Genomic DNA, 19,529 nt, shown 5'->3' with positions numbered 1-19,529 from the left:
TCCTAGTGGAACTGTGAGAAATGGGATGCTGTACTTCAGACCCCAGAATGGTACATATACTAAGAGTTTTACTGTGTGCCTAGAAAAGCTGCAGGCACTCAATGTCAGCCCATAATGGAAGTGACCAAGGCTTTGGGAGTCCACCCCCTGCATCAGCACATCCCAGATGTGAGACATGGAGTCAAAGGAGATCATTTCAGAGCTTTAGATTTAATGACTGCCCTGCTGGATGTTGGACTCGTATGATACCAGTAGCCCCTTTGTTTTGGTCAAATTCTCCCCTTAGTAATGGGAGCATTTACCAAATCCCTATATCCCCATGGTATCTAGGAAGTAACTGACTTGCTTTTGACTTTACAGGGTTATAGGCAGAAGGGAGTTGCCTTGTCTCAGATGATATTGTGGGCTGTGGACATTTGAGGTAATGCTGAAATGAGTTAAGATTTTAGGGGACTGTTAGGCATGATTGGTTTCAAAATAGAAAAAGATGTAAGATTTGAGAGGGGCAGGGGCAAAATGATATGATTTGACTCTGTGTTATCTTGAATTGTAATTCACATGTGTGAGGGAGGCAGGTGACTGGATCATGAGGGCAGTTTCCCTATGCTGTTTTCATGATGTGAGTGAGTTCTCACAAGATTTGATGGTTTCATAATTGTTTGGACATTTCTCCTTCATTTATCTCTCTCCTTCCACCTTGTGAAGAAGGTATTGTTTCCCCTTCTGCCATGATTGCAAATTTCCTGAGGCCTCCCCAGCCATGCAGAACTGGCAGTCAATTAAGTCTCTTTTGTTTATAAATTATCAAATCTCAGAAATTCTTTATAGTAGTGTGTAAAGGGACTAATAAAGTACTCTATGTACAAAACTTAGACAATTTTAACTTTTTGTAGATTGTTCAAATTTGTAGAAATAAATTATTATTCTTTTTTTAAATAAGAGAAAATGTATTTATTATCCATTAAGTGGAAGTAGATTATCATAAACGTCTTCAACCTCATTGTCTTCACATTGAGGAGGCTGAGGAGGAGGAAGAAGAGGAGGGCTTGGTCCCACTGTCTCAGGGATGGCCGAGGCAAAAAAAAAAATCCACCTGTAAGCAGACCCATGCAGTTTAAATCCATGTTGTTCAAAGGCCAACTATTTATAATATAATATATGCTGTTAGTGTTGTTACTGTTGACCCTTCTATTCTGTTCCCAACAGAACTTCCTAATACCCAGTGGAAAATTCCATCTTAAAATCTCCCAGCCAAAGGACACTTCAGTAGACTCAGCTAGATGGTTTGTCAAGGGCATGATTTAACTTTTGCAAACACAACCAGCCCAGTTTCAACTGCCATTTGGGGAACTTTCTCAATTACAATAACACTTCTGCACATCAAATATGAATTATTTTAATTTCCCCAGATGAACACACTGTTGAAATATTTGATTTGCCAAGAACTAATTGTCTGATAAAAAGATATTTTGCAGTCAAGCTAATCTCTTAATTAAACATCTCATTTAACTGAAACTTTTTATTTATTTTTATTATTTTTTATTGTATTTTAAGTTCTGGGGTACATGTGCAGATCTTGCAGGATTGTTGCATATGTACATACATGCCACGGAGATTTGCTGTCTCCATCCATAGGTCACCTACATCAGGCATTTCTACCAATGTTAACCCTCCCCAACCTCCTCATGCCCTGCTGTTTTCCCCTAGTCCCCCACACCCCAATAGATTCCAGTGTGTGATGTTCCCTTCCTTGTACTCATGTGTTCTCATTGTTCAACACCCACCTATGAGTGAGAACATGCAGTGTTGGGTTTTCTGTTCTTGTGTCAGTTTGCTGAGAATAATGGTTTCCAGATTCATCCATGTCCCTATAAAGGACATAAACTCATTGCTTTTTATGACTGAATATAATTCCATGGTGCACATTTTCTTTGTCCAGTGTATCATTGATGGGCATTTGGGTTGTTCCAGGTCTTTGCTATTGTAACCAGTGATGCATTGAACATACCTGTGCATATTTTTTGTAATTGAACAATTTATAATCTTTTGGGTATATACCCAGTAATGTGATTGCAGGGTCAAATGGAATTTGTATTTCTAGATCCTTGAGGAATCACCACACTGTCTTCCACAATGGTTGAACTAACTTACACTTCCAACAACAGTGTAAGAGTGTTCCTATTTCTCCACGTCCTCTCCAGCATCAGTTGTCTCCAGATTTTTTTAATGGTTGTCATTCTAACTGGTGTGAGATGGTATCTCAATGTGGTTTTGATTTGCATTTCTCTAATGACCAGTGATGAGGAGCATTTTTTCATATGTTTGTTGGCCTCATAAATACTATCTTTTGAAAAGTGTCTGTTCATGTCTTTTACCCACTTTTGAATGGGTTTTTTTTTTTTCTTGTAAATCTGCTTTAGTTCTTTGTAGATTCTGGATATTAGACCTTTGACAGATGGGTAACTTGCAAAAAAATTTTCCCATTCTGTTGGTTGCCAGTTCACTACAATGACTGTTTCTTTTGCTGTGCAGAAGCTCTTAAGTTTAATTAGATCCCATTTGTCTATTTTGGCTTTTGTTGCCATTGCTTTTGTTGTTTTAGTCATGAAGTCCTTGCCTATACCTACATCCTGAATGGTTTTGCCTAGGTTTTTTTTCTAGGGTTTTTATGGTGTTAGGTCCTATGTTTAAATGTCAAATCCATCTGGCACTAGACAAGGATATCCTCTCTTACCATTCCGATTCAATATAGTATTGAAAGTTCTAGCTAGAGCAATCAGGCAAGAAAAAGAAATAAAACGTATTCAATTAGGAAAACAAGAAGTCAAATTGTCTCTATTTGCAGATGACATTATTGTATAATTTAGAAGATCCTATCATCTCAGCCCAAAATCTCCTTAAACTGATCAGCAACTTCAGCAAAGTCTCAGGATACAGAATCAATGTGCAGAAATCAGAAGCATACCTACACACCAATAACACAAACAGAGAGCAAAATCATGAACAAACTCCCATTTACAATTGCTAAAAGAGAATAAAATACCTAGGAATACAGCTCACAAAGGATGTGAAGGATCTCTTCAAGGAGAACTACAAACCACTGCTCAGGGAAATAAGAGAGAACACAAGCAGATGGAAAAACATGTCATGCTCATGGTTAGGAAGAATTATGAAAATGACCATACTGCCCAAAGTAATTTATAGATTCAATGCTAACCCCATCAAGCTACCAATCACCTTCACAGAACTGAAATAAAACACTTTAAACTTCATATGGAACCAAAAGAGAGCCAGCATAGCCAAGACAATCTCACTCAAGACCAAAGCTGGAGGTATCACACTACCTGACTTCAAACTATTCTACAAGCCTATAGTAATCAAAACAGTATGGTACTGGTATACCAAAACAGAGATATAGACCAGTGGAACAGTACAGAGGCCTCAGAAGCAACACCACACATCTAGCACCATCTGATATTGACAAACCTGACAAAAACAAGCAATGGGGATAGGATTCCCAGTTTAATAAATGGTGTGGGGAAAACTGGCTAGCCAAGTACAGAAAGTGAAACTGGACTCCGTCCTTATGCCTTACACTAAAATTATTGTTTTATTTTAAAAAGATTAAGGAAAACAATTACTGCTATCAAGAAAACAGAAGAATATTTACTATTTAATATGATAATTATCTGGCAATTAATTATTGCCAAATTCCCTCTGTATTCTTATACTTCAGATACTCAGGGAATCTGGCATTTATTTTCTGTTTTAACAAACATGATTAATATATTGCAGTTGTCCCACAATCTCGCCATCAACATCTTTTGGGAAAAACATATGTTCTTCCTTAAGAGAATTGAACCCAGAAATAGGAAGAAGAGAAGATGGCACTGTAGGAGTTGCAGCTCCCAGTGAAAGCGCAGAGGGTGAGTGGATGCCACATTTCCAGATGGATCTTTATTGCCCACAGACCAGGAGACTCCCAGGTGTAGGTGCCCCACGGGTCGCCAGCGTGGCTGTTTTGCCTGGCGTGGCTGTTTCGGCTGGCACGGCTGTTTCGGCCAGCGCCGCAGAGCAGTGGCACTCTGTACAAAATACACTGGACTGGTTGCCCTGTTAAACTGGCAATTGAAGATCTGGGAAGGCAGATTAGCACATTCATCTGATTAAACGGGACTTAAACATAAAGCCAGGCCAAAAAATTCCTGGGCAGCAATGTTGTTTAAGCCAGCACAGGGGGTTGCCACACAGGACATCACACAGATCCTGGCACCTTTTCAGCAGGCGACTGGAACACCTAGGAGAGAGTCAACCATTCAACTTAAAAAAAAAAAAAAGGGCTCTGAGGCAGGGAGCCAGGTGATCAGGTTCGGCAGGTCCCACCCCCACAAAAATAAACAAAAAAAACCCTGCAATTTGAAACGCTCAGGGTTGAGAGTTTCATGGCAAGCACAGCTAAACCCAGGATGGTGCAGCTCAGTGGGAGAGGGGCATCCGCCATTACCGAGGCACTCCACCCCTGCAGAGGTACTCTGCCCTTGCTGATGCAACCTGCTGTTGCCAAGGCAACCTGCCAAAACAGAGATAGTCTGCCATTACAGAGACGGGCCACCATCGCCATGGCAGTTCTAACCACACCCCTATAAACAGGACTGCAGGGAATTACACACAGCAGCAGGGCAGAGCCCAGGGCAGCAGGACACACCCCAGAACAGTTCAGTATAGCCTCTGCAGGCAGGCAGTGACTAGACTGACTCCTTGCTGGGCAGGACAGTGCAACGGATACTCATAAATAAAGCCCTAACTCCCTGGGACAGAGCACCTGACGTAAAAAAGGGGTTTTATGAGTTCTGCTACAGCAGACTTAAACGTACCCGCCTAGCAGCTCTGAATGAACAACAGAGCTCACAGCTCAGCACTTGAGCTCCTATAAAGTACAGACTGTCTCCTCAAGCAGCTCCCTGACCCCCATATATCCAAGAGTCACCTCACAAAGAACTGATCAGACTGACATTTGGTGGGCATCATTCTTAAACAAAGATAGCAGAAGAAGAAACTGGAAGCAACCCTTACTGTTCCGCAGCAGCTACAGGTGTTCCCCAGGCAAGCAGGGACTGGAGTGGACCTCAGCAGTCCAACAGAAGAGGGGCCAGACTGTTAGAAGGAAAACTAAGAAACAGAAATACTTTATCATCAACAATCCAAACGTCCACTCAGAGACCCAATTTAATAATAAGCAACTACTCAGACAACAGGAGGATAAATCAACAAAGATGGGAAGAAACCAGTGCAAAAGGAGGAAAACACCCAAAACCAGAACACCTCGCCTCCTACAAGGGACCACAACTCCTCACCAGCAAGGGAACAAAGCTGGACGGAGAATGAGTGTGAAGAAATGACAGAATCAGACTTCAGAAGGTGGGTAATGAGAAACTTCCATGAGCTAAAAGAACATGTTCTAACTCAATGCAAAGAAAATAAGAACCATGAAAAAAGATTTGAGGAAATGATAACAAGAATGGACAACTTAGAGAGGAATATGAGTGAATTGAAGGAGCTGAAAAACACAACACAAGAACTTCGTGAAGCATGCACAAGTCTCAGCAACCGAATTGACCAAGCAGAAGAAAGGATATCTGAAGTTGAAGATCAACTCAATGAAATAAAATGAGAAGGCAAGATTAGAGAAAAAAGCACAAAAAGGAATAAACAAAGTCTCGAAGAAATGTGGGACTATGTGAAGAGACCTACCTACGTTTGATAGATGAAACTGAATGTGATGAAGAGAATGAATCCAAGCTGAAAAATACTCTTCATGATATTATCCAGAAAAATTTCCCCAACCTAGCAAGGCAGGCCAAAATTCAAGTCCAGGAAATACAGAGAACACCTCAAAGATATTCCGCAAGAAGAGCAAACCCAAGGCACATAATCGTCAGATTCAACAGGGGTGAAATGAAGGAGAAAATGCTAAGGGCAGCCAGAGAGAAAGAACGGGTCACCTACAAAGGGAATCCCATCATACTCACAGCAGATCTCCCGGCAGAATCCCTACAAGCCAGAAGAGAGTGGGGGCCAATATTCAACATCATTAAATAAAAGAACCTTCAACCCAGAATTTCATATCCAGCCAAACTGAGCTTCATAAGTGAAGGAAAAATAAAATCCTTTGTGAACAAGCAAGTACTTAGAGATTTTGTCACCACCAGGCCTGCGTTACAAGAGCTCCTGAAAGAGGCAGTAAACATAGAAAGGAACAACCAGTACCAGCCACTCCAAAAACACACCAAATGCTAAAGAGCATCAACAAAATGAAGAATCTGCATCAACTAATAAGCAAAACAGCCATCTAGCATCAAAATGGCAGTATCAAATTCACACATAACAATATTAACCCTGAGTGTAAATGGGCTAAATGTACCAATCAAAAGATACAGACTGGCAAACTGGATAAAAAGCCAAAACCCATCTGTGTGCTGTATCCAGGAAACCCATCTCACATGCAAGGATACACAAAGGCTCAAAATAAAGGGATGGGCGAAGATTTAACAAGCAAATGGAGAGCAAAAAAAGCAGGAGTTGCAATTCTCATCTCTGATAAAATAGACTTTAAAACAGCAAAGATCAAAAGAGACAGAGAAGGATATTACATAATGGTAAAAAGATCGATACAACAAGAAGAGCTAATGATCCTAAATATATATGGACCCAATACAGGAGCACCCAAATATATAAGGCAAGTTCTTAATGACTTACAAAGAGACTTAGACTCCCACACAATAATAGTGGGAGACTCTAACACTCCACTGTCAATATTAGACAGATCAGCCAGACAGAAACTTAACAAGGATATCCAGTGCTTGAACTCAGACCTGGAACAAGCAAACCTGATAGATATTTACAGAATTCTATACCCCAAATCCACAGAATATACATTCTTCTCAGCACCACATCACACCTACTCTAAAACTGACCACATAATTGTAAGTAAATCACTCCTCAGCAAATGCAAAACAACTGAAATCATAACAAACAGTCTCTCAGACCAGAGTGCAATCAAGATAGAACTCAGAATTCAGAAACAACTCAGAATTGCAGAGCTTCATGGAAACTCAACAACTGGCTCTTGAATGTTGACTGGATAAACAATGAAATGAAGGCAGAAATAAAGTTCTTGAAAACCAATGAGAATGAAGACACAACATACCAGAATCTCCAGGACACATTTAAAGCAGTCTCTAGAGGAAAATATATAGCAATAAGAGCCCACATGAGAAGAGTGGAGAGATCCAAAATTGACACCCTATCATCAAAATTGAAAGAGCTAGAGGAGCAAGATGAAAAAAACTCAAAACCTAATAGAATACAAGAAATAACTAAGATCAGGGCAGAACTGAAGGAGATAGAGACACGAAAAACCCTTCAAAAAATCAATAAATCCAAGAGCTGGTTTTCTGAAAAGATCAACAAAATAGACAGATGACTAGCCAGATTAATAAAAAAGAAATGAGAGAATAACCAAATAGATGCAATAAAAAGCGATAAAGGGGAAATTACCACAGATTCCAAAGAAATTCAAACCATCATCAGAGAATATTACAAACAGTTCTATGCACATAATCTAGTAAACTGGAAGAAATGTATAAATTCCTGGACACTTATATCCTCCCAAGCCTAAACCAGGATGAAGTTGAAACCCTGAATAGACCAATAACAAGGTCTGAAGTCAAGGCAGCAATTAAGAGCCTACCACACAAAAAAAGCCTGGGTCCAGATGGGTTCACAGCCAAATTCTACCAGACACACAAAGAGGAGCTGGGACCATTCCTTCTGAAACTATTCCAAATAATCCAAAAAGAGGGAATCCTTCCCAAATCATTTTATGAAACCAACATCATCCTGATACCAAAACCTGGCAGAGACTCGACATGAAAAGAAAACTTCAGACCAATATCCATAATGAACATAGACACAAAAATCTTCAATAAAATACTGCAAGCCGATTGCAATAGCACATCAAAAAGCTTATCCACCATGATCAAGCAGGATTCATCCCAGGGATGTAAGGCTGGTTCAACATACGCAAGTCTATAAATGTAATTCATCACATAAACAGAACCAAAAACAAAAACCACATGATTATCTCAATTGACGCAGAGAAGACCTTTGACAAAATTCAACAGCCCTTTATGCTAAAAACCCTCCATAAACTTGGTATTGATGGAACATATCTCAAAATAATAAAAGCTGTTTATGACAAACCAACAGCCAATATCATACCGCATGGGCAAAAACTGGAAGCATTCCCTTTGAAATGTGGCACTGCACAAGGATGCCCTTTGTCACCACTTCTATTCAACATAATACTGGAAGTCCTAGCCAGAGCAATTGGGTAAGAAAAAGAAATAAAGGGTATTCAAATAGGAAAGGTGGAAGCCAAATTGTCTCTATTTGCAGATGACATGATAGTATATCTAGAAGACATCATCTCAGCCCAAAAACTCCTGAAACTTATAAGCAACATCAGCAAAGTCTCAGGATACAAAATCAATGTGCATAAATCAAAAACATTCCTATATACACCAATAACAGACTTAAACAGAGCCGAATAGAGAATGAATTGCCATTCACAACTGCTACAAAGAGAATAAAATACCTAGGAATACAAGTAACAAGGAACATAAAGGACATCTTCAAGGAGAACTACAAACCACTGCTCAATGAAATAAGAGAGGACACAGATGGAGAAACATTCCATGTTCATGGTTAGGAAAAATCAACAACGTGAAAATGGCCATACTGACCAAAGTAATATAAAGATTCAACAATATCCCCATCAAGCTATCAATGACCCTCTCCACAGAACTGGAAAAATACACCTTAAACGTCATATGGAACCAAAAGGGATCCCGCATAGCCTAGTCAATTCTAAGGAAAAAGAACCCAGCGGGAGGCATCAGACTACCGGACTTCAAACTCTACTACAAGGCTACAGTAATCAAAACAGCATGGTACTGGTACCAAAACAGAGATATAGACCAATGTAACAGAACAGAGGCATCGGAGGCAACACAACATATATGCAACCATACAATCTTTGATAAACCTGACAAAAACAAGCAATGGGGAAAGGATTCCCGGTTTAATAAATGATGTTGGGAAAACTGGCTAGCCATGTGCAGAAAGCAGAAACTGGACCCCTTCCTGACACCTTACACTAAAATTAACTCCAGATGGATTAAAGACTTAAACATAAGACCTGGCACCATAAAGGCTCTAGAAGAACATCTAGGCAAAACCATTCATGATATACGCATAGGCAAGGACTTCATGACCAAAACACCAAAAGCATTGGCAACAAAAGCCAAAATAGACAAATGGGAGCTAATCAAACTCCACAGCTTCTGCACGGCAAAAGAAACTGTCACTAGAGTGAATCAACATCCAACAGAATGTCAAAGAATTTTTGCAGTTTACCTATCTGACAAAGGGCTGATATCCAGAATTTACAAAGAACTCAAACATATTTACAAGAAAAAAACAAGCCCATTCAAAAATGAGCAAAGGATATGAACAGACACTTTACAAAAGAAGACATACATGAGGCCAACAATCATATGACAAAATGCTCATCATCATGGTCATCATAAAAATGCAAGTCAAAACTACATTGAGATACCATCTCACGCCAGTTAGAATGGTGATCATTAAAAAATCTGGAGACACCAGGTGCTGGAGAGGATGTGGAGAAATAGGAATATTTTACACTGCTTGTGCTAGTGTAAATTAGTTCAGCCATTGTGGAAGACAGTGTGGCGATTCCTCAAGGACCTAGAAATAGAAATTCCATTTGACCCAGCAATCCCATTACTGGGTATATATCCAAAGGACTATAAATCATTCTACTATAAGGACACATGCACATGAATGTTCATTGCAGCACTGTTTACAATAGAAAAGACCTGGAACCAACCCAAATGCCCATTGATGACAGACTAGACTGGGAAAATGTGGCACATATCCACCATGGAATATTATGTAGCCATCAAAAATGATGAGTTTATGTCCTTTGTGGGAACATGGATGAATCTGGAGAACGTCATTCTCAGCAAACTGACATAAGAACAGAAAATGAAATACCACATATTCTCACTCATAGGCGGGTGACGAACAATGACAACACATGGACACAGGGAGGGGAGCACTACATACTGGGGTCTATTGGGGGGAATAGGGTAGGGACAGCATGGGGGGGAGTTGGGGAGGAACAGCATGGGGAGAAATGCCAGATGTGGGTGAAGGGGAGGAAGGCAGCAAATCACACTGCCAAGTGTGGACCTATGCAACTATCTTGCATGTTCTGCACATGTGCCCCAAAACCTAAAATGAAATTAAAAAAAAAAAAAGAATTGAACCCATATATATTTTTTCAAGTTAATTATTTCTCTTCAAAAATTACTACTATCTGAATAATAGGTTATAGGCTTGAAAAAGATAAATTTGCAAATTATAGATTACTTTCTTATATATAAAGGTAAAATAATTATGAAATACATTATATTTTTTCAAGCATATTACCTATTATTCAGATAAGAATTTTGAAGGGAAAGATAAATTTGCCAATTACAAATTGCTTGGACAAGCTACTGCATAGCAAAGTTACATCACCATGCTAACTAACACATGTACTTCCTACAGAATATGGAGCACTGGGTGTAATTTGGCAATATAAAATTTGATAATGAGAGAAATATCTGGACTTAAAATTTTATTTATTTATTTTAAAATTAAATATGTAATATATAATTATATTCTTATTGTTGAATCCATGTGACTTTCTTGGATAGTTTTATAGTTATATTCTTAAAGTATTTTAGGAAGTGAAGTCCTGGCAGAGCAGGATTCATTGCCCTCAAAAGTATATGTTCAGTAACTTATTGCTTTTCATTTCCTCCTCACTTCTTGATATCTATTAAAATGACTAAAGTATGGAAGCAATATTATAACAACATATCAGTTTTGTCTATAGATATTTTCCAGTCCTTACAAATGCCATCCATTTGTAAGACAAATGGAAAAACCTTTGGTATTCTGTTTCTCCTGTGAAAAAAAGTAGCATGGCATGTTTTCTTTATACCCGAATATGACACCTTGTTATTTAACCCAATGTTCCCCTGAATGCATGTTAATAAAATGAACTGAAGTCTACAGAGTGAGTTGGGCAAAATTCACATTTAAAACTTTCCCAGCCTTGGTAGCAGAGCTTTCCTTATCTCAGGTAATGATACGGAAAACTCCTGTGTTACTTCCTCTGATCGACTCACCGACTCAATAACTAGGTCATTCAGCATGTATATTGAGTTGAGTGAGTCTCTTTCTCTCCTTGGTTAAGTGAATGTGCTCAAAATTAATTCCGTAACTCAAGGGAGGAGAAAATATCGTCCCAAATTTCTTGGCCTATAAAAATCAACAGGACCTTTGCAGGTAACAAACAAGGTGGACACTGCTAGTAGCATAGGAAGAGATGCTTATCACTTATGTCAATATGTTTGTACATCAACAGCAATGCTGTAACTAACACAGCAAGCTGAACTGCACAACAATCATTTTGGAGTTGATTTTTCATTGTCTATAATGAGTTTGTTTGAGTAAAGTTATTTTTCTTCTGTTAATATTAAAAATGTTATCTGTAGCTTCAGAGAGAGTACTTCAGAGTCGTAGATATAATAAATGCAAAGTAACAAATACACTTCTAAACAAGGGTAGAATAAATATTAAATATATCAAGACCAGTTTTTTTTTTTTAAGATCTTTTCTTTAGTTGGATTATATACCTTTGAAATGTTAAACAACTAGGCTTCAGCCTAAATGTTTGCATTTTCAATAGCATTTATATTTCCTTTAAACTTTACCCATGTGAGCTGAAAGCTTCCTGAATCTTATTTTCTCCTATTATGGACATATTACCAACATTGTGTTTGTTTCGCAATATTACATCAATTTAAATTGCTTACATAAAAGGAATTTATATATATAAGCAATTATATATATGTAAGCGATTATATTATATATATATGTAAAGACATATTATATTTTTAAAAGAATAAAGGTACATACTTCAAATACAGGCTTTATATTTTTCTCATACTGTTGGGGTTCAGGAGTTCAGGGGAGCCCTCAGCTTCCCTGAGAAGACGTTTCTCCAGGTTCTTGGTCTATCACTCCCCAAGAATGGGAGAGGAGACCACAGCACAGTGCACTCGTAGTGTTTGTAGAAAGTGATTTATTTAGGTACAGAAACACTCAAAGTGTTTGTAGAAAGTGATTTATTTAGGTACAGAAAGAGAAAACGGAGAAGAGAGAAAACTTCCATGAAGAGCATGTAGAAGCGGGACCCCAGAAGGGAAGTCCAGGAGCGGAAAGAGAGCTCTCACTATGTGGCAGGGGTTTCCAGAGAGGTGGAAATCTGGTGTGGGTGAAGGAGCAGGGGAACTTATCCTGGGAGAATTTCCCACCTCCCCAAATTCCCCTGCCCAATGAAAGGAGTTCCTTTAAACTTCTGCTGGGGTGCTTGACTCTTAGTTTCTTCCCGTACCCCCAAAATTTAAACATAAACTGCTAAATCTCCTGGATGGAGAGAGATGGGAGGGGGCATGGTGCTGGGAAGTTCTTGCCTTTAAAACTATGCCCCCTCTTGGACCCAGAAGGAGAGCACATTTCCTCAATGCCATTTATCATTCATTTGAAATTGTATCAAGGCTACACTAATCAAAACAACATGATACTGGTACCAAAACAGAGACACAGACCAATGGAACAGAACAGAGACCCCAGAAGAAACACCACACATCTACATCCATCCAATCTTTGACAAACCCAGCAAAAACAAGCAATGGGGAAAGGACTCCATGTTTATTAAATGGTGTTGAGAAACTGGATAGCAATGTGCAGAAAGCATATTTAGTGTCACCTGACACTAAAATCAATGCCAGATGGATCAAAGATTTAAACATAAAACCTAACATCATAAAAACACTAAAAGAAAATGTAGGAAAAACCATCCAGGACATAGCATAGGCAAGGACTTCATGACTAAAACACCAAAAGCAATGGCAATAAAAGCCAGGATAGACAAATGGGATCTAATTAAACTACAGAGCTTCTGTACAGCAAAAGAAACCATCATTAGAGTGAATCAGCAACCAACAAAATGGGAAAAAATTTTTGCAATCTACCCATCTAGCAAAGGGCTAATATTCACAATCTACAAAGAAAACAGATATACAAGAAAAAAACAACCCCATTCAAAAGTGGGCAAAGGATATGAACAGACACTTTTCAAAAGAGGACATATATGAGGCCAACAAACATATCAAAAATGCTCACCATCACTGGTCATTAGAGAAATGCAAATCAAAACCACAATGAGATATCATCTCACACCAGTTAGAATGCCAGATTCACCTATGGAAGGGGAGGAAGGCAGTAAATCACAGTGCCACATGTGGACCTATGCAATAAGCTTGCATGTTCTTCACATGTACCCCAAAACCGAAAACACAATAATAAAATTAAAAGAAAAAGAATGGCGATCGTTAAAATATCGGGAGACAACAGATGCTGGAGAGGATGTGGAGAAATGGGAACATTCTTACACAGTTGGTGGGAGTGTAAATTAGTTCAACCATTGTGGAAGACAGTAAGGGGATTTCTCAAGGATCTAGAAATAGAAATTCCACTTGACCCAGCAATCCCACTATTGGGTATATACCCAAAGAACTATAAATCATTCTACTATAAAGACACATGCACACATATGTTCATTGCAGCCCTATGTACAATAGCAAAGACCTAGAACCAACCCAAATGCCCATCAATGATAGACTTGACAAAGAAAATGTGGTAAATATATACTTTGGAATACTACGTAGCCATAAAAAACAATGAGTTTGTGTCCTTTGTAGGGATTTGGATGAATCTGGAAATCATCATTCTCAGAAAACTGACCCAAGAACAGAAAGCCAAGCACTGGATGTTCTCACTCATGGGTGGGTGTTGAAGAATGAGAACATGTGGACTCATGGAGGGGAGCATCACACACAGGGGAAGTTGTAGTGGGTAGAGGAGAGACAATGGGGGGGGTGGGGAGGGAGGGGAGGGTGGGAAGGGATAACAGGGGGAGAAATGCCAGATATCGTATGCACCTAAGGTAAAATAAATAAATTTTTAAAATAAATAAATAATAAAATGAATAAATGAAAAAAAAAGAAATTGTATGGAAGAACTATAATTTTATTTGATAGATGAATTTTTCCTTGTAGAATGTGAGTATAATTACTGAATAATTTGTTGACTTATTTGAGGTCTTAGATCTGGTGTCTGAAATGTCTTATTCCTTATTATTTTCTCTGGCAATGAGGAACCACACTTAGTTGAATGTTGCTATTTGACTTCCTGATGATAAATTTAAGATATTCAGTTATTTAAAAAACAAAATGAATGGAATAATTAAGACTTTTTATAAATGGGTGTGTTGGAAGGATTTCTTTGCCAAGGTGGTTATAATTTCAGCATTTGAGCACCCATATCTTAGATTATAACTTAAACTACTACCCGTAGAAACATAACTAAACTTCTCCATTGGAATACACCCATGATTTTAAAACTGGTACATAAATCCACTCCTAGGATAGGAAGTGTATGTCATTGAGTAAATAAATGTACATTCATTTACATTTATTTAATTCACAGAACCTTCCTGGAATGGTGGCCAATTTTAAAGGCAGAAGCTTGTCATAATAGCAAGCATTGCTATTCATAAAATAGATTTGCATGTAAAATAAATGTAAATTTTTAGTGAATCATTAGAAATCACTCAGTGATAATGAGAACCTTCTGAATGTGTCCCCATTTGCCATCTGACCCCCATCTATGTCCCTCCCTACCCTTAAAATTGCTTTACAAGTATCGAGGACCCAGATTAGGGAAGACGTAAACTGAAAACCTTGAAATGGGTTTAGCATTCTACCGAAATTGAAATTAAAAAAAGGATTTCTTCACCACAAATGACATTGCTCTTTCCTCCTTTTTTGCCCCTACATTTAATTTTTATAAATAATGTCAGACTTCACAGTATTTCTAAATCTTGCATTATTACATATCTACTAGTTACTCACATAGGTATTAATGGGCATTCATGAACACTCACATACTTTGTAAGACAGAGAACTAGTTTAGGGCAGTGACATTGCCTAAGACACAAAAGACCAAGAATTTTTGTTCACAATGAGCTGAGAATTGAGACAGAAGATAGAATCTCATATGCTGAAGCGAGGAAAGTAAAAGAATAAGAGCGAAGATGGAAGGAGAATACTTAGGTAGAAGCTCTGTGACCCACAGAGTAAAAGTAACATCTTTCCTTGACTAAAGCTGTGTCTGAACAGTTCCTCTAACATTTAAACAGATTTGTCTGCTTGCATATGATCCAAGAATAAGCATCCACTGGCAGTCAAACTAACCTTCACAACCAAATCCAAAGGCATGTACACACATGCACAATTTTATATCATCTACAGACAAATTTTATCTGTAATTAGAAAAATAACATAGCCATCCTGATAGAGAAGAGAGGAGAAAGAGCACAATGTCTTGGAAAGAAGGTAGAAAAGGAAATTACCAGTGGGGACTGTGGGAGAAACAGTTATTTACAAATCAGCAAAAGACAACTGCTCATACAAAGCAAAAGCTTTTAAATGTAATTCAGTACTTATTGAGCAGCTACTATGCATTTGGTCCAATTAAAAGTTTTTCAGTCCTCAGACTCTTTATGCCTCATGTGTTTAGGATTGGCTCTTTGCCTTCAGTTAAACAAAAGCTAATTATGCATATATGGCTACATGTTTCAGAGGGATGGTACATTTAAACTCTAAGTCATGGTCCAAGACCTAAAATAGTAACAGTATAAAATAATAATAATAATAATCAATAACTTTTATCTACTTTAAAAAAAATGACAGTTGACACAGTACATATTGAAGAAATCTACCTTTAGCCATTGCTAGATTTAAAGACCAAAAATATTAGAAAAAAATTGAGTTAAAGTTTTTTTTTCTACCAAGTTCTATGTCAAACATTGTCAAAATGACCTCCTCAACCAATATTGTCATAAATTTCACAATAATAGCCAGTAATTATTTAAATTTTATATGCAAGAGCTACTGATCATTTATTCTTAGAAGCAAAATTGTATAGGTGGTTCAAGTAACCTTCGACAACATCCTTTTTCTGCTTAACTTTTATTTATAAAGAAATCTTTCTGTCTCTCTTGTATATAAGTTTTTAAAATTAATTTTTATAGTCATAAGTTTTATAAAATCATCCAAATTCTACATACTACTGTTTCTATGCTAATTTCATTGACAATTATGTATTTTAGCACATTTTAATATTCAAGAATAAAATTATTTAGCATGAGCTTTATTATGTAATTGATCAAATTCATAATCAAACAAATCAGATGTTTTTAAACACTAACATAACACTTTCAAGTGTAAAATCCCACACATAAAATACTACACACAAAATTGTTTCATGCACAAAATTATTTCAAACACTAGTGTAACATGTATAATCGCTCAAATTTTCTTCAGTATTTAAAATTAAAAACACAAGTCTAAAATGTCATTTCCCTAAATGTTCCAAAACCCCGAATACAACAAACACACAAATCAACACAATAATAATTAAAATATTATCTTTATAACTAACACAACTTAAATATGTATTTAATTAAATTCTTCATTTTAGTATTACTCATTTACTTACTCAATGAAAGAGAGAAAAATTTCCAACTTGACTCTTGAGATTTCAATTTTATCTGAGACTGGTGACCAGGATATGATACTAAATGTGACTTGCCACTTGAGTTGACCACAGCCAGTTAATTACTGAAGTGACTATACCAAGGCCATGTTTGCTAACTACTGCAGTGCAACAACGTAGGATACCCCAGCTTTGCTACAATTTATTGAAACCTAGTGCCTGATTTATATACTAGCCTAGTTGACGCTGAGTAGATGGTGCCCACACAGATTAAGGTTGGGTCTGCCTTTCCCAGTCCACTGACTCAAATGGTAATCTCCTTTGGCAACACCCTTACAGACACACCCAGGGTCAATACTTTGCATCTTTCAATCCAATCAAGTTGACACTCTGTTAACCATCCTGCTTGCTAAGGATAACACTTACTATCTGGCAGTATCTTTTTACTAGGACAAATCCTAAACTGAGCCTGATTGCTTCTTTCCCTTTTCAACATACCTGTTTCTCTTTGATTGCTGATACGTTATTGTAGTTCACAAAATCATTGCCTAGCCCCTCTCCTCAATAGAATGTGTATTTCCTAAATGCAGAGGTTTTGCATGTTTTGCACATTTTTTTAATTTTCAGTCTGTAAAATAGTGTCCTCCAATGTTACTTTCTGAATATTCTATCAGTAAAAATTTATTAAATAATTTTATCTCATATTTGTTTATGATTAGTCAATTACATTTAGATTTAGTATTTCTATGTATCAGTGTTGATAAAATTATTAGAGTGAATTATAACTCCTCTCAAATTAGTGGAAATTATTTAAAATAAACATGTTATTGACCTATTGCTCTACCTCTGTTCCTTTTTACTGGCGTACATGCTGATGCAAATTTAGGAACTTTCTGAGGTGATGTTTCAATAAGAATTGGCTCTGTAAAGCCCATTGCAGAATGCCTTCCCTAGGGTCTTCTTCAAGGGGAGGATTTTTTTTTTTTAAATAACCACCTGGCTTTGTCTGAATGACAGAAACTCCTGAAGTCTTAAACAGAGAAATGTTTGAATGATCTTACCCTACTCCTTGAAAGATTTTTAGCAAGGTGTTTTGATCTGCTTCACTATTGAAAATCAACTTGCTCTTGTGCTGCTATAGACCAGCTAAGACCTATGAATCCCTAGTTTGCTGAGGTTTCGATACTAAACTGGGTCACCTTTTTCTTTCTTAGCATAATCTCCTACCTATTCACAACACTCTTATCTTAAAAGCTCTCAACATTTCTGTCCCCACGTACATTTCTATGTTAGCTTCATTTGGCAGGACAATCCATTAACTGGTTAATTTGTGGTGTTGCGTGTGTGTGCGTGTGTGTGTGTGTGTGTGTGTGTTACTCAGTACTGGATAATTTTCTGTAGGTCCAATGTGTTTTTTCTGCCCACTTGTCCCAAAACAAAGTTCCTCTCTTTGAATCCTAAATCTATGTTTCTTGTCTCCAGATGACATTAGCAGTTTTTGTGTTCCAAGACTGTAAACTAACACTGCCCCACACCAATGAGATAAACGTCTAATCTGAGAGAAAGAGGGTTGGTGAGATTGGAAACTTGTTCTAACTGTTGTGTATGTATTTTTCACTCTTGTGAATGTGTGTCCTTTACTCCTGTGAGGACAACCTGCAAGTGAAGTAGGCCATGCAATCACCAATGACATGGAAGACACCTAGAGCTGCTATCATTGCTCATTTATATTGGTGAATTAGGCTGAGAATTTGCCCTTGTAAATTTTTACTAGTTGAGGAAGGTTACATAAAGTATGATACATCCATACTGTGAATTTTCTACAACTTATTGAAGGCAACAAAGTAACTTTCATTGGTCTAGAAAAATACTCACAACATATTAATAAGTAAGGAATATATATAGTATGTGTAGAGGATAAACACTTGGAATGAGGTATTTCAGAAGGTTAATAGCCATTATCTTTCGATAAAATACTAATTTTTACTTTCTTCTTAATTTTTTGAATTATACTCCTTTTTATAAAAAATACTAAAGTAAATAATTAGAAAAAAAGTCAATATAATTTCATTTTGAAACAAAACAGTAGGTTTGTTAATGTTAGGTAGTTTTTAAGTCATTCCAGTTTCAGAGCTCATGTGATCGGGCAGTAATGATGAGGATGAGTTACTACGTAGGATTTTTCTCTCTGTATCCTCTAAGTCACATGCTAAATTACTCTGTTTTGATGCCTAGGAACCGTTGTCTGCCTTTCTGCAGAGAGCTGGGAAAGAATGGGCTATACCTGAGAGAAGGTAGAAAGGATGTGAAAGGGGATTTATTTCTTTTTTTCTGTTAAGCCTCCTTCTATCCTCTCAGGAAAAGTCTATGATGACAAACCAAAACTCTCTCATGTGTCCTTTAACATTCTTCCAGGACAAGTGACATGTGAGCCTTCCAGTAACAAATAGACAAGTTTGCAAGAACACTGACTTATAAAAGGAATGAGTACCTCCAGGACTATGAGAGGCTGCTGTTGCTTCTAGGCTGTCCTAACAAGAATACAGATTGGTGATTTATAGCTGGCCTGGTGACTTATGCTGGTACACTTCCCCAGAGCCCAGTCAGACCTGAGTATGCTGAATTCCATTTATGGTCCCGTTGTGGGTGCTAGATATGGCACCCAGATGTATATTAGAATGTCAGAACTTTGTGAGATGATAGATAGT

Source organism: Callithrix jacchus, chromosome 1, assembly GCF_049354715.1.
Source record: "Callithrix jacchus isolate 240 chromosome 1, calJac240_pri, whole genome shotgun sequence".
Classification (NCBI taxonomy): Eukaryota; Metazoa; Chordata; class Mammalia; order Primates; family Cebidae; genus Callithrix; species Callithrix jacchus.
This window is presented reverse-complemented; position numbering follows the sequence as displayed.